General features: G+C 45.9%; 1 protein-coding gene across 14 annotated transcripts in view; it reads left to right on the forward strand.

Annotated features, from left to right (window-relative positions):
• gtf2ird1 (GTF2I repeat domain containing 1) overlaps window positions 1-22,492 on the forward strand; it is a 278,277-nt gene that overhangs the window by 15,236 nt on the left and 240,549 nt on the right. Inside the window, exon 1 of one of the 14 annotated variants that reach the window (XM_070857305.1) lies at window positions 71-297. The exons of the other annotated variants lie outside the window; for them this stretch is intronic. The gene's annotated coding sequence lies outside the window, so the exon portion shown is untranslated. Of the gene's footprint in view, window positions 1-70; window positions 298-22,492 lie in introns of those variants that run through there. 14 annotated transcript variants of the gene reach the window in all.

Genomic DNA, 22,492 nt, shown 5'->3' on the forward strand with positions numbered 1-22,492 from the left:
TGGATCATGGGGTGACAGAACAGCAGCCAATCGATTTCCTGCTGCTTCCTGCCTGGGATGGGTGGAAAGTCGGTGTTAAAATAACCCGGCCTCATTTTTCGAGCAGCAGGATAATTTCTAAATCTCGCCTCTGCTCACCTGCCCCACAGTCAAAATCGGGGCCAGGGACGAGAGCAATCCAAGTCGAGCCTTGTTTGTGCTGACTCGTTGCTATCATTGAACACCTGGAGCTAAATGAGTGGATCCACCTCATGTGCAGTGCACTCGGTGCTTGTATTTTAGTCCTCGAGGAAAAAGGTTTGTGTCTGGGCATGTATGTCGTAGCTCCTCTGCCAGCTGGTTCAGGTTACTCAGATTGGCAGCAACACAGAATTTGCCAGTGAGGGTCAGTTAAATACATTAATGTGCAAATAGGTGCAGTGGCTTATGGGAAATAAGTTGTGTGGCACTTGACGCATAACCCTTGACTGAAGGTCGCTTGACTGACTTCCCCCCTCGAATTCATTTGTCTCCAACGTGTATTTTACTTTTAGTACACATTTATCTGAAATAATTTTAGTCAATGGTCGTGGCTTTTGATTCCAAAATTGATTATTATGGTCTTTATCTCTCGCCTACCTCAAATGCTCAGCATAAAGGAACATTGTCTTTGGGAAAAGATGTTTAGCCAACTTGTTTAAAACAAATAATTGCCCATTTCGAGCATCCAGTGTTGGCGTCAAGCTTTATCAGGTCAGAAAAGGCCCAGCCCAAGGCAGAGCAAGGCTTGCTACACTCTACTCCACAATGTGCTTCAGGCCCAACCTCGAGAATCAATGCAGCATTTTTTTTAAATTTCTCATAACCACCTGCAGTCCTGGCTGTTGGTGGTAATTGTCTGAAGCATTGCCCCTCCATCTAGAGCATGAACCACCTGCTGGAGAATTTGCACATCTGATCCAGCAAGAACTGGTTCTGGAGGTGGTGGCTTAATACTAGTAGTAAAAATGCACGGCACGGTGTGGAACTGACTTGTATAGACCAGGAATGCCTGAGGCAACTGCTGTCTGCAGTGACTCAATTGGTTGCCACAAATACAGGAGCTCTCCTGGGTTAGGGAGGGTAAACTAGCGTCCAGGGTTCCTGCTCTTGGTCAGTTCCCAGTGACTCATGCTGGAAATAGTATACAAGGACACTCGGTGACAACAGGATTGGACTCGGCCGTGATATGCCCCCATTCAGTAGTTGTCTATCTCACTTCGATGAGGGACACGAGGGGAGCCCGTGCCTCTGAACCTCAACCATAGCATTAAACCACGCCTTCAGGAGAGGAGAAAAATGGAGGGGAAATTAAAGCAGTGCCTAAACTCTAAATATGTAATTACTCTGCAGAATGTGATTGAGTTACTGTTGAGGGAGTAGAATAGAGGGAGATCTTTGAATACTATCAACCCCACACCTATCTCTTCTACAATTAACAAGGGACTTTGACGGTTCACGCTTCTCCCCACTTCCCCGCCTAACCGAAACGTGCATTTTCAGACCTCCCCTTACAGATGAGAGCCTCTCGATTTCACTAACCTATTTGGCATCCTGTCCCCAATACATTGAATTTAAAATCCTCCAGTCCCTCCAGGGTCTTGCCACACTGTGTCTCTGACCTTCTCCACCCTTGTATTCCTTCTCTAACCCTTCAGTCCTCTAGCTCTGGTCTTTTATACGCTGCACCTCCTTCATCCCAACATCAGTGGTGGAGTTTACATGTGTCTCGGCCCCACACTCCTACATATCTCTCTCTTTGCCTCTCCGCTTCCCCCTCCATCTTTGAAAAAACCTTATGAAAACCCATCATATCATCCCTCCTAACTCTCCCACATGGTTTAGTGTCAGTTCTTTAATTTATTCTCTTAAACCCCCCCCCCCCCCCCCAAACACAGTGAAGCACTGAGATGTTTTCTATGTTACAGGTGCTATATAAATGCAAGTTGTTAACATTAGTCAGCAGTTCCACAGGGAGTTTTGCTGATTATCCTTTCCCACTCTGGATGGTGATTATGAAGTGTCAGAACCAAGGAATTGTACCTTGATGGGTGATGTGTTTTAAGCTGATAAATTGGTGTACAAGGCAGCTTGCCAGATAATACTGTCTGTCCCTTTAAGGCATTAGGTGTGGCTCTGACCTGGTGTGCCCTTTAGCTGAAGTATGTGGCAGTATATTGCTTTCCCTTTTTGAGTCTTTGTTTTGCAGACATTCCTTTTTTGCTGGGCTTGATGTGGGCACCCTTGACTCATCTATCCTCGACAGCAGGTGGCCTGGAATTCCGTCTGCCCAATCTGTTTGGGAGCGCACTCGCTCTGAATTGTTGGCTCTGGTGGTTTGTATGCAGCCTGGGAATGTGGCAAACCAACAGTGGGACGGCCCTCCCCCTTTGGAAGTGCATGCACCTTGTGTAAACTGAGCATTTTGTATAATGTAGCAAGTAATAGAAGCAAATTCACAGCTCATTCTCAGCACTGACCTTTGCAGGATTGGCTGCCACTTTTCAGAAAACAAGACTGACTCGCTGTGAACTTAATGATTGTGCCTGTACAGTGAGGCTGGTGCAGGACTTCTTAATATGTGGAGTATTGCAGTTACTGTTAGTTTTTAATATGCTGGGTACTCCTCTCGGTGTATTTTCAAATCCTTCATTAACTCTCTGCAAGATGATTCTCCTTGCTCTATGTTACATAAGAACATAACAAATAGGAGCAGGAGTTGGCCATTCGAGTCTGCTCCGCCATTCAATAAGATCATGGCTGATCTGATCTGATCTTGGCTGCAACTCCACTTCCCTGCCCGTTCCCCATAACCCTTGCCTACCCTGTTGCATCAGACAAGCAGTTACAATGGTTGCTTTGAGCGGTGAAACAAATAGCGACGGTTCAGGTGGGATCTATGCGCTATGCATAGGAAGATGCTGAGCAAAGGCCTGGCAGGGGGAGAGGAACGCGCTGAGCGAAGATTGGGAAGAACGGAGCAAGCTACTCGGTGGAGGCCAGGCCTGAGGAAGGGAGGAAATGGAATGGAATGGAACCCAAATAATCGTCCGTGGAGTGGAATGGACGGCGTTACCTTGTGCGGTGGGAGAAGAGTTGCCCTTGAAGGTGGTTTCAGTATGGCGGGCCAGCCATTGCTCCCCTCGGCCAGAGCCAACATGCGAGAGAGACCAAAGAGAAGGGAATTGGAGGATAAACAAAACATCTGTGGGTGGACCGAGCTGGGCTCCTCTCTGGTAACTGACCTCCAATTATCGGTCCGAGCAGTTTCTGAAGCTTTGAAATATTCTTGATTTGAGGTACGGGAGTGGAGCTGAGCCCTGCTCATACGGGATTGAGTTATATTGAGTCATACTCCCCCCATCTCCCCTGTGCTCACTGAACTACATTGGCTCCCAGTTAAGCAACGCCTTGATTTAAAAATTCTCATCCTTGTTTTCCAATCCCACCATAGCCTCGGAACCTCCCTATCTCTGTAATCTGCGCCAGCCCAGAGATCTCTGCACTCCTCCAATTCAGGCCTCTTGAACATCCTCAATTTTAATCACTGCACCATTGGTGGCCATGCCTTCAGCTGCCGAGGGCCCAAGCTCTGGAATCCCCTCCCTAAACCTCTTCGCCTCTCTACTTCTCTCTCCTCCTTCAAGACACTCCTTAAAACCTACCACTTTGACGAAGCCCTGTCCTAATATCTCCTTGCGTGGCTCGGTGTCCATTTACGTTTTTGATGCTGCTCCTGTGAAGCGCCTTGGGATGTTTTATTACGTTACTAGTGCTATACAAATGCAAGTTGTTGTTGAGTTGTGTAGTGTTACTTGAAGCTTGAAGGAATTCTCTCCAGCATAACTAAGATCACCTGTTTCCACCACCGTAACCTCACCCGTCTCCGCCCTTGCCTCAGCCCATCCCCTGCTGAAGCCCTTATCCATGACATTATGTCTTGACTTGACTCTTCCAATGCATTCCTAGCTGGCCTCCCACATTCTACCTTACGTAAACTAGAGGTGATCCAAACCTTGGCTGCCCGTGTCCTAACTCGCACCAAGCCCCGCTCACCCATCATCTCTGTGCTCGCCGACCCACATTGGCTTCTGGTTAAGCAACGCCTCGATTTCAAAATTCTCATATTTTCAAATCCCTCCATGGCCTCGCCCCTCCCTATCTCTCTAATCTCCTCTAGCCCCACAACCACTGCCCCCCCACCGAGATGTCTGAGCTCCTCTAATTCTGCCCTCCTGAGCATCCCTGATTATAATCACTCGACTATTGGTGGCCGTGCCTTCTGTTGCCTGGACCCCAAGCTCTGGAACTACCTCTCTACCTCTCTACCTCTCTACCTCTCTACCACTCTACCTCTCTACCTCTCTACCTCTCTTTCCTCCTTTTAAGACACACCTTGAAACATACCTCTTTTGGTCACCTGCCCTAATTTCTACTTATGTGGCTCGGTGTCAAATTTTTATCACTTAATACTCCTGTGAAGCGCCTTGGGATGTTTCACTACATTAAAGGTGCTATATAAATACAAGTTGTTGTTGTATGGTGAAGCTGTAGGGGTCCCTATTGTCCTCTACCTTGTCCCTCTGTGATCCCTGTGACTATTGCGACCAACGATTGTTTGGTTAGTTGGTGAGAAATCACCTTAAACATTCATAGCAGCCAGCTGGGTTTGTTTTGAAGGAATACACCAGGACAAGGCCATACAAAGGGTTCAGTCTCCAGTTTATTAAATGAAAGATACACATGCGTGTGCAATTTAATTTTTTTTTTAAAAAGCACTCATCTGATGGTGGTTTGACCTCTTATGTGATTGCTATCTTCACTGTATTTCTGAGGTTAGTTACGAAAAACTAATGAACAGCTAATCAGTGACTTTTAACCTTCAATTTGCCGCCTTAAAGTGCCCTACTATCTGCACAATGCCACTCCCCTGTTTTTTGAAGGAGGTGCCTGTGGGGAACCCTTTTTTTAGTGTGATTTTTTTCATTAAAAGAGGACGATGATTGCGGGTCCTCTGCTTTTAAAGAGAGTAAGGTTTGTGGACAGGAAATGTGTGCCATACACATTGTTAATGTATAAAAATAAAGATAGACTTTCATGACCACTGGATGCCTCAAAGCGCTTTACAGCCAATTAAGTACTTTTGAAGTGTTGTGATGTGGGAAACGCAGCAGCTAACCAACGCATGGCAAACTCCCACACACAACAATGTGATAATGACCAGATAATCTGTTTTTAATTATGTTGATTTGAGGGATAAATATTGGCCAGGACACCGGGGATAACTCCCCTGCTCTTCTTCGAAAGTGTGCCACGGGATCTTTGATGGCTGGAATGACATATGAGAAGAGACTGGATCAACTGGGCCTTTATTCACTGGAGTTTAGAAGGATGAGAGGGGATCTCATAGAAACATATAAGATTTTGACTGGACTAGACAGGCTAGATGCGGGAAGAATGTTCCCGATGTTGAAGTCCAGAACTAGGGGACACAGTCTTAGGATAAGGGGCAGTCCGTTTAGGACTGAGATAAGGAGAAACTTCTTCACTCCGAGTTGTTAACCTGTGGAATTCCCTACCGCAGAGAGTTGTTGATGCCAGTTCATTTGATATATTCAAGAGGGAGTTAGATATGGCCCTTGCGGTTAAGGGGATCAAGGGGTATGGAGAGAATGCAGGAAGAGGGTACTGATCAGCCATGATCTTATCGAATGGCAGTGCAGGCTTGAAGAGCCGAATGGCCTACTCCTGCACCTATTTTCTATGTTTCTATGTTGACGTCCAACCAAGAGGGCAGACGAGGCCTCGGTTTAAGGTCTCATCCGATAGAAGGCACCTCCGACAGTGCAGCACTCCCTCAGCACTGCACTGGAGTGTCAGCCTAGATTTATGTGCCCAAGTCCCTGGAGTGTGAGTTGCACCCACAACTTTCTGACTCCGAGATGAGAGTGCTACCCACTGAACCACAGCTGACACTATATACGTATGGATAATGTAGATTATAGAGCTTCAAATACATTCATCAACTGAGGCTATTTTTATAAACCTGTTAAAAAGGGAAAACAACAGGTAACGGGGAAAATAATTAAAGCTCATCTATCATTGGAAACGGGACTTGTCAATTGTCTTCAGTACATGTACGAGGATGGGTTTCATGGATAATGTTTGAGGAGATTTTACAATTTTCTCTTCTTTTTAAAGAGGACCTCTGTCATGAGTCCCTTTTTTTAAAAAAAGAGTGCTTTCATTTAAATATGGCCCTTTAAGGTTTCAGTAGTTAAAAGGGTCAATTTTTATTGAAGATTCTTTGACCTGTTATTGAGACTTTGCAAATCCTTTGTACTGTTTCCCTGCATTCTCAGGTTAGAATGTTCCATGAATCGTTCCTAGAGGCTGCTTCACTGATGGAAGCCATTTTTGCACCGAGTACAACCTTGGTAGGCCGAGCCTGGGATTATGACAGCTCTTTGGCTCGGTTTGCAGAGTTGGTGCTACCCTGGGCTGTCTGCAGTCAATAAAGGCCAACAGTTACAAGCCTGGTGTGAGCACAAATTCTGCTGCACCGAAGGTCATTGCTGTTGATAAAGGGGATTTGTTAGCAAAGTGAAGAGCACCGTTCTTATTTCACCACAACAGCATGCCGATTTATAGCATCTTTACTATCGTGAAACATTATACAATGCTTCACAAAGGAAGGGTGTCTCACTGATGAGCAAATAAATTAAAATCTTTTCAAGAATGTTCTGCACTGTGGATAGTCTGAGGTGGGATTTGAGGTCATTCAAAGCTCGGCAGCCCATGTCCTAACTCGCACCAAGTCCCGCTCACCCATCACCCCTGTGCTCGCTGACTTACATTGGCTTCTGGTTAAACAACACCTCGATTTCAAAATTCTCATCCTTGTTTACAAATCCCTCCATGGCCTCGCCCCTTCCTATCTCTCTAATCTCCTCCAGCCCCAGAGCCCCCCCGAGATGTCTGCGCTCCTCGAATTTTGCTCTCCTGAGCATCTCTGATTATAATTGCTCAACCATTGGTGGCCGTGCCTTCAGCTGCCTAGGTCCCAAGCTCTGGAACTCCCTCGCTAAACCCCTCTACCCCTCTGCCCCTCTTTCCTCCTTTTAAGATACGCCTTAAAACATACCTGGTTGACCAAGCTTTTGGTCATCTGCCCTAATTTCTTCTTGTGTTGCTCGGTGTCTAATTTACTTGTTTTGTCTTAAAATACTCCTGTGATGTCCTGGGACATTTTACTATGTTAAAAGTGATATATAAATACAAGTTGTTTGTTGTTGTTGTTGACTGCAAAATCTCCACATACTTAATCTATCCACAAAGAACCCCTCCCTCCCTCTTCATTGCACTGCCTGCAACTTGCAAGTCTAATGCTGTATGAGCATTAATTATACTCAGCAGGTCGGGCAGTATCTGTGGCGAGAGAAACAGAGTTAAATGCTTCAGGTTGTGGCCCTTTCACATTTTTCAATTTGTGTTCCGCTATTTTCTTGAGACTTCTTTCTATGTTTGGAACTCTAGTGGACCAGGTATGCTGGGGTAATGTGTTTATCTTGAGACAAGTGGGATTTGTTTGCAGCCTGTTCTTATCCTGGGTTTTTGCTTTTCTTTCGATTTTTATAGCAAATAATCAAGGCAAAAAAGTTAAACATCCTCAACGTCTGAGGACCATGCAGCATCTCGGCGGCAAGAACCGTATCTATATGCAGAGCGATGGGGGTGGTTGTTTTTTTGGGGGTGGGGGTTGTTGGTTTTGAGTGTGGGGGAGGGTGGTTGTGCGGGTTGGTGGTTTTGGGGGTGGGGAGGGTGGTTTTGGGGGTGGGGGTTGGTGGTTTTGGGGGTTGGTTTTGGTGGTGGGGAGGGTGGTTTTGGGGGTGGGGGTTGGTGGTTTTGGGGGTTGGTTTTGGGGGTGGTTTTGGGGGTGGGGGTTGGTGGTTTTGGGGGTGGGGGTTGGTGGTTTTTGGGGTTGGTTTTGGGGGTTGGTGGTTTTGGGGGTGGGGGTTGGTGGTTTTTGGGGTTGGTTTTGGGGGTTGGTGGTTTTGGGGGTGGGGGTTGGTGGTTTTTGGGGTTGGTTTTGGGGGTGGGGAGGGTGGTTTTGGGGGTGGGGGTTGGTGGTTTTGGGGGTGGGGGTTGGTGGTTTTTGGGGTTGGTTTTGGGGGTGGGGAGGGTGGTTTTGGGGGTGGGGGTTGGTGGTTTTGGGGGTGGGGGTTGGTGGTTTTTGGGGTTGGTTTTGGGGGTGGGGAGGGTGTTTTTGGGGGTTGGTGGTTTTGGGGGTGGGGGTTGGTGGTTTTGGGGGTTAGTGGTTTTGGGGATTGGTTTTTGGGGGTGGGGAAGGGTGGTTTTGGGGGTTGGTTTTTGGGGGTGGGGAAGGATGGCTTTGGGGTTTGGTGGTTTCGGGGGTGTATATGGTGGGTGTGGACTGCTGCTTCAGAGGCAGCAGCCAGCATATTACAAAAGGGAATTCGACACTGTTTGCACCTGGGTTGACGAGTGGCAATTCAAGATGGGCTGAAGCAAAGTAGTCTCTTCTGTGGGTGGTACAGAACTGATTCGGGAGAGTAGAAGGAGACCTGGGAGGGAAAGGGTTTTGTTGAGTTCACCTTATCGAAACCGAGGCAGGAATAAAAAAAGCCAATAAGATGCTGGTTTATAATGAGCAAGTTCACCTCGGGTCCCTGGAGTTCATGCTGAAGCTTTATCATGCCCTGGTCATGCTGTACCTGGAGTACTGGGTATAGTTCTAGTTACCGTGGCCTAAGAGGGCTTTCCTGGCCAAAAGCCAGTGCAGATGAAAGCAATATGGTTAATTCTTGGAGGAACGAGTTGAAAGAGCAAACTTAACACACGACGGGTCTTCAGCTTCGAAAAGAGAGTTCTCGGGAGTGGGTGGGGGAGGGGGTAACAGAATAATAATTTGCATTTATATAGTGCCTTTAACATAGTAAAATGAACTAAGACACTTCAGAAGAGTGTTAGCAATCAAAATTTGACACCGAGCCACATTATGGTCAAAGTGATAAGCTTTAAGGAGTGCCTTTAAAGGAGGAGAGAGAGGCGGAGAGCTTTAGGGAGGGAATTCCAGAGCTTAAGGCCTAGGCAGCTGAAGGCACGGCCCCTAACCAAGAAAGTAAACCTAAAACCATACTTTCAAATACATCTGGGCAGCAGCGGAAGGGGAGATGAGTTCAGGGTTGTGAAGTACAAATTTAGGGCCAATGTCAGCGAGTGCTTCTTTACCCAGAGGACGATCAGGTTGTCGGGAGGATAATTAAGCTTTTCGGAAACGACTGGATGCTGCAAGGGGAAGATGATCGTGTTGCTTGTCTGGAACACTGAGGTGGGGGTGGGGAGACGGGGAGTGGGTCTTCATCCCAAACAATCTTGTAATGTCACTCTGCATTCCGGTTTGCAGATCTGGCAAGAACAATCTGCCATTCATGTCACCAGGGCCACACCGTACCTAAATTAAAACTGGTAGTTTTGCTGACTTGGTACCCCGCTCCTCCAGAACAAATGTGTCCATCATATATAATCATTTTAAAACTGCCCAAGTCGCTTTGTCAAGGTGGCCATTTTTATGTTTCAGGATCTGGGATCAGGTTTGCATCGCCGAATGGTCTGTATATTTGACTCTTTCTTTTTGCTTCTCTTCCCGCCCCCTTCTCCCACCCCACATGGCCATAATGTGACCGTTCAGAAACAGTGCCTTATATTTTCTGAAAATCCATCCCCTATGGATCAGCTGGACTGGGAGTAAAATATAAACGGCGACATTACCCACACCGTCCTCTGTGCCCCAATGAAACGACTTCCTGTTGAGGTCCGGTACTAAATAGCTGGCACAGATACTGGCGACTATGTGCACCCACCCAATTTGTGGGAATCCGTGGCTTTCCTGGTACAAACCAGATAATCCTAATCCATTCCGTATTCCTGATTTTGGCACAGCGATGCCTCTTCCTGATGAGGTAAATCTGGCTGCTTCCCAATCCCATATAACGCTTCCCATGGCACAAACCGAATCTATTCTGGCCAGAGCCAGGCAGCTGAGGTTGGTTTATTTTTGGTCGAGGTTAGCATGTTCCTCGACTCGCTCACTGGGGATTTGCGGAGGTCACGTCATTCCAACAAGAGTTGTAGCTATCGATATCGCTGGGGAAGCTGTGCTGCACTGAGTTTACAGCCTTGGACAGGATGTTGCAATGCCCTGTGACCTGGTGTGTACTTTCGGAGGGCCCACCCGTGGTGAAGATCCGATGTGGGTGTGTGTGGAAGGGGAGGAGTTTTGGGCAGACTTTGTTCCCGCAACAATTGGCTTCTTAAATCCTACTGGAGGATTGTTATTATTGATCACAGTAAGTAATCAACAACAATCTGTATTTATGTAGCGCCTTTGATGTAGCAAGACATCCCAAGGCGCTTCACAGGAGCGTTTTAAGACAAAATAAATGGTCACCGAGTCACATAAAGAGAAATTAAGGCAGATTAAGCTCAGTCAAAGAGGTCGGCTTTAAGGAGCACAGGAAAGCAGGAAAGAGAGGTCGAGAAGCGGAGAGGTATATAATCAGGGAATTCCAGAGCTTGGGGCCTAAGAGACCGAAGGCACGGCCACCAATGGTTGAGCGATTATAATCAGGGATGCTCAGGAGGGCAGAATTCGAGGAGCGCAGATATCTCTTTTGGGGGATTGTGGGATTGTGGGGCCGGAAGGGATTAGAGCGATAGGGATTCTGTCACTTTGCACTGCCTCTGGATAAAGTGTTGAGGAAGCATTTTACAATTAGTGACTTCACATTTGAAACATTGTATTTGCATTAAAAAAAAATTATATACAACAATTTGCATTTATATCGCACCTTGAATGTAATAAATCATCCCAAGACACTTCTCAAGAGCATTAGGGAAGGTTTAGCATAACTTCCTTGCTTTACTCTATTAATTAGCGCAGGCTTGGTCAAAGAGGTAGGTTTTAAGGAGCGTCTTAAAGGAGGAAAAAGAGGTTTTAGGGATCAAGTTTAAATTCACCAAAAGCTTACATTCAATATATTGTAGTGGAGTTGCTTGTGTGTGTATGTTATGCTGTTGTAAAATTGACTCTACAGTATTTTATCACTACAGGAAGCTGGCCTCTTCACTGCCCTCTCCCCTGTGGCCAGGAAACGGTTGTACCCTTCACATTAATACCAACTGCAGCACGCAGATTGGGGTGATCCAACTAGCTTCAAAGGGATATTAGACCAGCAGAGCAAGGGAGTTAACACACACCCTTGGTTTTTGACTGAACCCATGCTCATGGTGACTGTCCCCCTCACATTTGGGCTCAGGCAGTCTTTAGTTAAATAGCAGCATTGAATGTTCAGCAGAGTAACTTTCAAAAAAAAAGTCTCGACTAAGGTGGACAAGAAAATGTTAATTCTTAGTAACGTTTGAAGTATTTTTAAGGGAGGGTGTATTTGCAACACTTGCTCTAAAAAGCTGTGTAGACTGAATGATGTGAGGTTAATGCAGTGCATGTATGTCCATTAAGTGCAGTGCAAAACAGCACTGATGTAGGATATTTGCTGCTTCCCTGGTAATGAGAAAATGGAACTCTTGTGTGTATTAACCATGACTGCAAACGCTTAAATTGCCAATACAGAATGCAAAAGCATTTATCGTTGCCAACCTAGAGAGGTGTAAAAAGAATAAACCTCAAAATGACCACACTGAGCAGTGGCCTTAAAGGGCCAGGCCATATTAATAGCAAAAACATGACAACCGTGCTCCAGCTTGCACATGAGGAACATCACGGGAGATCAACCAGATTTTGTGTAAAACTGTAGCTTATGTTGGAGTTGTCTAAAGCAGTGGTTCGCAAACTTTTTTGGTTGAAGGGACCCCTTTTAAAATCGATCAGTAATCACGGACCCCCCCCCATCTAAATTCTAATACTATATAATACATGATATGAAAGTACTGCACAGATATTTAATTACAGCTATTAGTGAGATGGGTGTGCCTGCTGCTTGCACCAGATCCAAAACTCAGCTGCCCGTGTCCTAACTCGCACCAAGTCCTGCTCACCCATCACCACTGTGCTCGCTAACCTACATTAGCTTTCAGTTAATCAACGCCTCAATTTAAAAAATTCTCATCCTTATTTTCAAATCCCTCCATGGCTTTGCCCCTCCCTATCTCTGTAATCTCCTCCAGCCCCACAACCCCCCGAGATGTCTGCGCTTCTCCCAATTCTGCCCTCCTGAGCATCCCTGATTATAATCGCTCAACCATCGGTGGCCGTGCCTTCTGTTGCCTAGGCCCCAAGCTCTGAAACTCCCTGCTTAAACCTCGCTGCCTCTACCTTTCTTTCCTCCTTCAAGATGCCCCTTAAAACCTACCTTTTTGACCAAGCTTTTGATCACATACCCTAATTTCAACTATGTGGCTCGGTGTCAAATTTTTATTGCATAACACTCCCTCAAAGCGCCTTGGGACATTTCACCTACATAAGAGGCGCTATATAAATGCACATTGTTGTTGCAGTTCAGGACACTCCACAGCAACTGAAGGCCACTATTAGCAACTTAGTGCTGGACAATCTTTAAAGCCATCAGCAGGCTGGCCAAGGTGAGTGAGGGCACGAGCATCCTGGCACAGGCTGGGATGCTGCTGGAGGCGTGACTCGCCACCATACTGTCCCACTGGCATCTTCAGTACCAGCTGCACTGCGGGATTGTACGTGTTTGAATGGCCTCGCAGGCGCTCTGATCACGCGTCGGGAGGATGGCACAGGGTCGCGGCAGCAGGAAGAGGGATTGGCTGGACTGACTGAGAGCGCTCGTTGCAAAGTGAGTGAGAGCTGTGCGCCTCTGGGAGGAGGCGGGCCCAGCCGTTGAGGATAGTTTGCAAGAAGTGAATCAGTGTGCGTTTTATAAAGAGGAGCAGGCTTGAAATTCCCTCCGGTCGCAGACCCCCTGGAAAGTCTCTACGCATCCCAATTTCACAACCACTGGTCTAAAGGAAGCCGAGTGCTGTGTGTATTAATTCCGGTCGCCCCTGGTACGAATCCGGGAAGGCATCGGAAAAGCCGGTTTTCGGCACGCAATGCGCAGGCGCTACAAACCGGCTTTTCTGATGACGAGTTTCTGGCTTGACAGATTGCACGCATCTTGGAGAATGACATTCCCACGGCAGCGATTGGGCTATTTGCCAATCTCTTGCCCTGCGAATGTCCTTCAAACTCTTGCACCTGGTAAAAGCAGGCGCATAGCCTACCTTTACCAGCATAAGAATTTAAAAACATATCAAAAACATATTAAAATAAAATTTTAAGATATTTATGTTAAAAACCCTGCCCACTCGGGTCATTTAATTTTAAACCATAATTAAAACTTTTTTTAAAAATCGGCAAATATTTTTTTTCAAAAACATTTCTATCAACTTTAATTTCTATAGTGTATTTATGTGGGGTGTTTTTTTAAAATGTTTTATATAGTGTTTGGGGGGGGGGGTTTCTCATTCATAGTAATAGGAGTTTCGGATTTACGAAACTCCTATTACTATGAATGAGAAAATACTTTACTGTGATTGGGTGTCCAGGCCCACATGACTCCTATGGACATTCCAACGTGAACACGCTCCGTTGCACAAGAAGAGGAGATCTCGAGTCCGGGATCTCTGGCAAGCGTTCGACCAAAAGGTAAGTGCGCATCTTTTCCCCTATTTTTAGTCGAACGCCTGTGAGAAGAAGAAACTGGGATTTCTGGGCCATTATCTCTTGGTGTGCAATGGGAAAAGACGTTTGTGTAAATAGTGAACAAGGATCTTTTCACGTGCACATGTGTTGTCTTACTCTTGCGTGTTAAAAGAAAGACTTGGATTTATATAGCACCTTTCACGACCAGCGGACGTCTCAAAGTGCTTTACAGCCAATGAAGTACTTTTGGAGTGTAGTCACTGTTGTAATGTGGGAAACGCGGCAGCCAACCAGCGCACAGCAAGCTCCCATAAACAGCAATGTGATAATGACCATATAATTTTTTTATGTTGATTGAGGAATAAATGTTGGGCAGGACACCGGAGATAACTCCCCTTCAAAATAGTGCCATGGGGTCTTTTACATCCACTTGAGAGAGCAGGCAGGGCCTCGGTTTAACATCTCATCCGAAAAACGGCACCCTCAAGCTAGCTGCGGATAAGCCTTGAACTTGCATTCAAGTGCTTGGGGATGTGGGGATTTTCGGAGATGAGGATGGAGACTACCCCCTGCTGAAATAAATAGCAGCTAGAAACTTAGTATGACCATGTTGTCCACATGCCCGATACTAGACTCCCGAAACAAGCACTCGACTTCCAGCTACGTCACGGCAGGCAACATAGATTTTTTTTTTTTGTGCTCAAGTCCCTGGAATGGGACTTGAACTCACAACCTTCTGACTCCGAGGCGAGAGTGCTGCCCACTGAGCCACAGCTGACATACTGTTGGCCCATGAACAAAGTCATTGCATAGAGGCAAGGATGGAGACAGCACAAGGGTAAGTGTTGAACGTTTGTAGCGGATGAGTAGATAGGCCACAGATCTGAAGTGCAGAGGGATGGCGGAGGAAGATTAAAGCTATTCTAGAATATGTCTGAATGTGTGCAGGCTTAAAGGAGACTGTTACTGGAAATATTCTCCATCCAAAACCTATTAGAAAATATATATCTTCTTGGGAAGAGCCATTTCAGATTGCGCTGGTCATCCTTCTCAGGCAGTCGAGGATGACTTGCTTCCACACTAAAATTAGTTCCAAGGTGGCTAATGAGACCAATGTGGGACCTACAGTCTCTGTCACAGGTGGGGCAGACGGTGGTTGGAGGGACGGGTGGGTGGGGTGCTTGGTTTGTCATACGCTCCTTCCGCTGTTTGTGCTTGGCTTCTGTATGCTGCCGGCAAAGAGACTAAAGTGTTCGGTGCCTTCTCGGATGCTCCTCCTCTGCTTTGAGCGGTCTGGGGCCAGGGATTCCCAAGATTTGGTGGGGATGTTGCATTTTTTCAAGGAGGCTTTGAGGGTGTCCTTGAAGCGTTTTCTCTGCCCCCCTCGAGCTCGCCTGCTGTGGCGCAGCTTGGAGTAGACCACTTGTTTCGGGAGTCTAGTACTGGGCATGCGGACAATGTGATCATACTATGTTTCTAGCTGCTATTTATCTTGACAGGGAATAGTCTCCATCCCCGCCTCTGAAAATCAACTCTCCCTTGTCCCAATGCCCCCCACCGGCCCCATCCCCAAGCACTTGAATGCAAGTCCAAGGCTTAGCCGCAGCTAGCTTGAGGGTGACGTTTATTCTTCAATTCACAGGGTTATTTGTCCTCATTTCTTCCATTTTTATTTTTTAGTTTAACCCTATTAATGCAACGTTGACCCAGTGAAAATTAGATTAATCAATCAATATTTTTCTTGGCAGGCCATGGTTTCATCTTGAGGTGCGCTATAAAAAATTATGCATCACAATTTTTGTTGCTGGCTTTCCATTTATCAAGGCTTTTCCAATTTTTAGATGGTAGTTAACCTTTTGCATCTTGGCTGTGTTGTGTATTAATCTTGGCATGTTGAGTGAGTGAGTGATGCTGCTTGACTGTGCGATTCTGATTTTCTGTGGTAAGTGGCCATCTCGAGAGCACTTTCTATCTTGGATGGAGCTTTGTGTCGATGAGCAGGTTGGAGATAAATCCATGTCCGATCCTAGCCTCGCATCCTGCTGGAACAACCATTTCCCATTCACTCTGGGCTCGCCAACCTTCCAGGATTGTCCCGGAGTCTCCTGGACAAGTGCTGCAAGTGTGACCCAGGAGATAAACCCATAGGGAATATGCAGCTGCATTAAATCCCTTGCGTGCTGGTGCACTTTCAAATTGCCCCTGTCCATTGTTTGGGAATGACTCAGTCCTTACCAGCTTTGTGTCATCTGATGAAACCTCCAGGGATACATCCATTTGATAGAATTCCAACACAGCAACCATTTCCATTTCACTCCCATTGCTCAACATTTCTGATCAGAGCACAGAATATTCCCAGTTTTGTTTGTCTTAAGTATCAATTAACTATCATCCAAATCAATCCTGAAACAGCACAATTTAGAAACTGCTAACTTTCAGTGGGATGTTTTTGAGTGTTTAAATTACTGAAAGAATGATTAATTGCACTATATAAATGAGAGATTACTTTTAATGCTATTAGTCGATGAATGTGTTCAGTCAATGAATATATTTAGATGACATTCCTGTCTGGTATTTTAATCATAGCATGAACTCATTTTAAGATACACAGGATAGCACCTCAGTTAAACAGCAGGCAGCGAAATTCCATAGAAACATACTATGCATTCGTCCAGTGGTGATTTCAAGGCACAGAGGAATGTGTGATTAATCAGGCCGTATCCGGTACAAAGATTAGCAATTGGCTGTGTATTTTTCTATTTGTAATCTTTACAGAAATCTTGACCCAAAGGAATCTAATTGTAAGTTGATGAAGATTTTGATTCTGAATAATTTTAAGTTGCAGTTGGGTCTGTAATGTTTGTTGTTAAGTTGAGTCGGTAGTTTTGATTTATCTGCCCACACAGTTGGAGCAGATTTCTGGTTTAATGCAAATCAGCAAGCACAGGAGATTGCCCAACTTTAGTTAGCTGGGACGAGGGGAGGGGAGTTCATCATACAGGAGGTACTGCAGCATCTTTTCATTAACTTCTTCAAGGTTAATATAAACACTGTGAACATCAGACCGTGGTGTACTCTATCTTTCTCAATGACACCAAGGGCCTTGAGTGGCAATAGAAGAATACCGTATAAGATTTATATATGAATGGAGGCCTTGATGGTTACAGATTCATTCTTCATCTAACTTGCAATAACAGCTAGTGGCTCGGTGGGTAGCATCCTCCTCTCAGTCATCATATTGTGGTTTCAAATCCCACTCCAGAGATTTAAGCTCGTCTTTCGGATGAGACGTTCAACCGAGGCCCCGTCTGCTCTCTCTGGTGGATGTAAAAGATCCCATGGCACAATTCCGAAGAAGAGAAAGGGAGTTATCCCTGGTGTCCTGGCCAATATTTATCCCTCAATCAACATAACAAAATATCTGGTCATTATCACTTTGCTGTTTGTGGGAGCTTGCTGTGCGTAAATTGGCTGCTGCCTTTTCCACATTACAATAGTAAAGTACTTCATTGCCTGTAAAGCGCTTTGAGACGTCCTGTGGTCGTGAAAGGCAATATAGAAATACAAGTCTTTCTTTCTTTCAACTTCGAGTAGACAACACTTCAGCCAATAGACTGTTTACAAATTGTTTCTTTTCTCTCCTGAAAGTGTCATCTAGTGGTGGGGCACAGTTCACCGGTCCTCCCCAAGTGTTGGTTGGGGCTGCTATTTGTGCTTTGCACGATGCCAACAAATGCGGTACTGAGAGCCAGCCTACAATGCAAGGTCAGCTCGTTTACACTGTCACGGCATTACACACTGGGAGCATGTCTGGGTTAAGGCTCAGGCTGTCCAGCATCTGCAGCAATTGTAGAGCTACTGATCACCCTTTCAAACTCTGCTGCTATTGAGGGAGCAATATGGTGCAGCAAGTTGTTGAAGCAGTGGTTCTGTTTGGAGATCCCGGAGAAAGAGCTTGTCCTTTTCTGGAGCCGCACCAGAGCTGATTGGATGAAAGTGACTGAAAAAGGCAATGTTGCCTCGCCTGCGCCCTGATCCTGGGCATGAGCGAGGAAGAAATTTGTTGGCCTCTGAAGGGTTACTGAGATAAATGTGCCCATGCTTTGCATAATTCTACAATCCCGCCTTATAATGCATCTGAGCAGCACTTTACTGTTAGATTAGTAGAGGAGCACAGAGGGAGAGTGGACAGCATTCTGGCAACTGTTCACACACTTTCCACTTGCAGAGGCATGCCTATGTTCTAGCAGGGCACTCTGTATTGCTCCCCTGTGTTTGCCATGTGGATCATTAAATGTTGCACACAACAAATGCCAAGCATGCTGCAGCATGTTGATTAAGGTGGCTGCCGCCCTGGTCACCTAGGTGACGTGTCCTCATTCCAATATCTCTCTCTTTTCTACATGCTTGCAGAAGAAGGCTGCACATAGCGTGGCTGTGTCCACAGACTGCAGGGTGGGGGAAGCGACTGCTTATGTGGGGAGGGTCCCAGAAGTTGTGGCCTAGAACCAATAGTGAGAATGAAAGAGATGGGGGCTGAAGGCCTGCCCCAGCTTCATGGATAGTCTCAACATTTGTTTACAATTCATCTTTCCCGTCCGCCCGCACTCATTCACTCCCTCACACCAGGATAGTATAACAAAATTGAATGCCTTTGCGGGTAAACTGGAATGCCTTACTGTGAGCATTCTAAAATATGTTTCTCTGGCATCCACTGAGCACCTCTCAGCACTCTGCATCTCTCATTCCTACAAAGGCAATCTCTGTCCTAGATATAGCCAGTCTGTCTCTGGTGTAGGGGTCAAAGTGCGGTGATGATTTAGAGCTGCACTTGGGAACTGCATCACATAACATTAATTAACATTTATATGGGCTGGAGTGTTATATTCTACAGTGTATTGTTACGTGTATGTGTGTGTAATATCTATAACTCGATAATGTATTAAAAAGCTTGCATTTGTGTGTATTTTCTGTCATTTATAATGGAAGCTGCAGTGCCACCTATGGTGGGAGTCTGTAATTACAGCGTGACTCATTTACATATGTCAACATTTGTAATAGAAATATCATGAGAATTTATAATGGATAAACTTGGCAGGAAGTACATAGAAAAGTGGATTTTTTTACTGTGTTCCAGACATGTTACATGTATTTTTTTTTAACAAGAGAAAACGAATATTTTTCTATAGCTGAGATGCTACCGTTCGACAGAGAAACACTGGCCCTCCTAATGTACTTAGTTTTGAATTTACCTCAGAATATGTGTATTAAAAGCATTTGGACCTGAATGGGACAGACAGGCTATATGCAGCTCCACTCTAGCAGTTGTTACATAGCAACATAGAAACATAGAAAATAGGTGCAGGAGTAGACCATTCGGCCCTTCGAGCCTGCACCACCATTCAATAAGATCATGGCTGATCATTCACCTCCGTACCCCTTTCCTGCTTTCTTTCCATACCCCTTGATCCCTTTAGCCATAAGGGCCATATCTAACTCCCTCTTAAATGTATCTAACGAACTGGCATCAACAACTCTCTGCAGTAGAGAATTCCACAGGTTCACAACTCTGAGTGAAGAAGTTTCTCCTCATCTCAGTCCTAAATAGCTTACCCATTATTCTTAGACTGTGATCCCTGGTTCTGGACTTCCACAACATCGGGAATATTCTTTCTGCATCTAACCTGTCCAGTCCCGTCAGTATTTTATATGTTTCTATGAGATCCCCATCTAATTTTTCTAAACTCCAGTGAATACAGGCCCAGTCAATCCAGTCTCTCCTCATATGTCAGTCCTGCCATCCTGGGAATCAGTCTGATGAACCTTCGCTGTACTTCCTCAATAGCAAGAAAGTCCTTCCTCAGATTAGGAGACCAAAACTGAACACAATATTCCAGGTGAGGCCTCACCAAGGCCCTGTACAACTGCAGTAAGACCTCCCTGCTCCTATACTCAAATCCCCTAGCTATGAAGGCCAACATGCCATTTTCCGCCTTCAACGCCTGCTGTACCTGGTGTAGTGCTTCTGTGCTTATAAAACAGGATATCATACAATTTTACCGTGAGCGACACAGGGGATCTGGTAATTTGTGCATTAAGGCTAGTGCCAGCACTAAATCCACCCAACTCTGAATTTACTCACCACTGTTATTACAACAAATGATCCATGCCTTTGTTACCTCTATACTTGAGGAAGTGACGGGGCCCAGAGAGGCGAGGGCCCAGGGGCAGCACGGGTCACCCCACTCTACGATATGTGTGCGCACTAGGTCCGTGCAGCAGAGCTGGTCTCCAGTCATCTTGGCTAATCCTTGCCACTGGACCAAGACCTAGCTCTGTCAAGCCCGTGTGGTGGCTGGTGTGCAACGGCCACCACACATTAAAAAAAATCCACGCATAGGCATCTTCTACCCTCCAAGATGTAGTTCGGGATCTGGAATATTAGGTCCTTCATTTAAACACCTGTGAACTCCTCCCTTTTTGGCGTGGAAGCAAGTCATCCTCGCTTCGAGGGACTGCCTATGATGATGACTTGAGTATTTCAACGCACTCCTGGCTGGCCTCCCACATTCTACCCTACGTAAACTAGAGGTGATCAAACTTGGCTGCCTGTGTTCTAACTCGCGCCATGTCCCGCTCCCTGTGCTCGCTGACCTACATGGGCTCCAGGTTAAGCAACGCCTCGATTTCAAAATTCTCATCCTTGTTTTCAAATCCCTCCAGGGCCTCGCTTCTCCCTATCTCTGTAATCTCCTCCAGCCCCAGAACCCCCCCCCCCCCCACCCCCCGAGATGTCGGCGCTCCTCTAATTTAGCACTCTTGAGCATCCCTTATTGTAATCGCTCAACCATTGGTGACTGTGCCTTCTGTTGCCTGGGCCTTAAACTCTGGAATTCCCTGCCGAAACCTCTCCGCCTCTCTACCACTTTTCTCTCCTTCAAGACCCTCCTTAAAACCTACCTCTTTGACCAAGCTTATGGTCACCTGCCCTAATTTCTCCTTATGCAGCTCGGTGTCAAATTTTTTGTCTTATAATACTCCTGTGAAGCGCCTTCGGACGTTTCACAACGTTAAAGGTGCTATATAAATCCATGTTGGTGTTCAGAAGAGGAAGTTATAAATTGGACTTGACACTATTCAGGCTCCATCATTAACTCAGCAATCTTGTCTGTGCAGCTTAAAGGAGGCAAGGATAGCAGGAAATGGTCTCAGTATAAACTATTTCCATCCACTCCAGGCTAGGCAATGTTAAATCCGTGAGAATATTCCTACTTTGCCACGCTGTTTAAAAGATTGTTTGCTTATGTCCTCAAAACTTCAAGTCAGGAAGCTTCACTCTGTCAACTGATCTGCACCCTTAACTGGAGTATTGTGTCTGATTCAGGGCGGTATAGGGTATTGTTAAGGCCGCACCTGGAGTACTGCGTGCAGTTTTGGTCACCTTACTTAAGGAAGGATATACTGGCTTTGGAGGGGGTACAGAGACGATTCACTAGGCTGATTCCGGAGATGAGGGGATTACCTTATGATAGATTGAGTAGACTGGGTCTTTACTCGTTAGAGTTCAGAAGGATGAGGGGTGATCTTATAGAAACATTAAAAATAATGAAAGGGATAGACAAGATAGAGGCAGAGAGGTTGTTTCCACTGGTCGGGGAGACTAAAACTAGGGGGCACAGCCTCAAAATATGGGGGAGCCAATTTAAAACCGAGTTGAGAAGGAATTTCTTCTCCCAGAGGGTTGTGAATCTGTGGAATTCTCTGCCCAAGGAAGCAGTTGAGGCTAGTTCATTGAATGTATTCAAATCACAGATAGATTTTTAACCAATAAGGGAATTGAGGGTTACGGGGAGCGGGCGGGTGAGTGGAGCTGAGTCCACGGCCAGATCAGCCATGATCTTATTGAATGGCGGAGCAGGCTCGAGGGGCTAGATGGCCTACTCCTGTTCCTAATTCTTATGTTCTTATGTTCAGTGCACTTTAGGAAGGATGTGAAGGCTTTAAAGAGGGTACAGAAAAGATTTACAAGAACGATTCCAAAGATGAGGGACTTCAGTTATGTGGATAGACTGGAGAAGCTGAGGTTGTTCTCATTGGAGCAGTGAAGATTGGGAGATTTGTTGGAGGAGAAAAGATTGAGGGGAGATTTGTTTTAAAATCATGAGGGGTCTGGACAGAGAAGAGAGAAACTGTTCCCATTGGCAGAAGGGTTGAGAACCAGAAGACACCGATTTAAGCTGATTGGCAAAAGAACCAAAGGCGACATAAGACAAAAAGTATTTTACACAGCAAGTGGTCAGGATCTGGAATGCAAGGGTGGTGGAGGCAGACTCTATCACTGCTTTCAAAGGGGAGTTTGGTAAGCACCTGAAAGAAAAATATTTGCAGAATTACAGGGAAAGGGCAGTGGGGTGGGGGAGTGGGACTAGCTGAAATGCTCTTGCAGAGAGCCAGCACGAGCTCGACAGGCTGAATAGTCTCCTTCTGTGCTGTATCCATTCGATGATTTACAGGAGGCCATTCATCCCATTGTGTCTTTGATCGAGCTATCCAATTAATCACCCCCACCCCCCGTGCTCTTTCCCCATGGCCCTGCAATTTTTTTCCTTTCAAGTATTTATCCAACTCTCTTTCTTTTGAATGTTATTGAATCTGCTTCCACCTTTCTGGCCGTGCATTCCAGATCACAACAAGTGCAGGTGCAGTGCAAGTCCGGAATTCTGGATGCCTCACCTGTACAGGCAGTTTGAAGGCTTGCATTCTTGTCTGTCCCCACTTTCTGGC

The sequence above is a fragment of the Pristiophorus japonicus genome, chromosome 16 (assembly GCF_044704955.1).
Source record: "Pristiophorus japonicus isolate sPriJap1 chromosome 16, sPriJap1.hap1, whole genome shotgun sequence".
In the NCBI taxonomy this organism is placed as follows: domain Eukaryota; kingdom Metazoa; phylum Chordata; class Chondrichthyes; family Pristiophoridae; genus Pristiophorus; species Pristiophorus japonicus.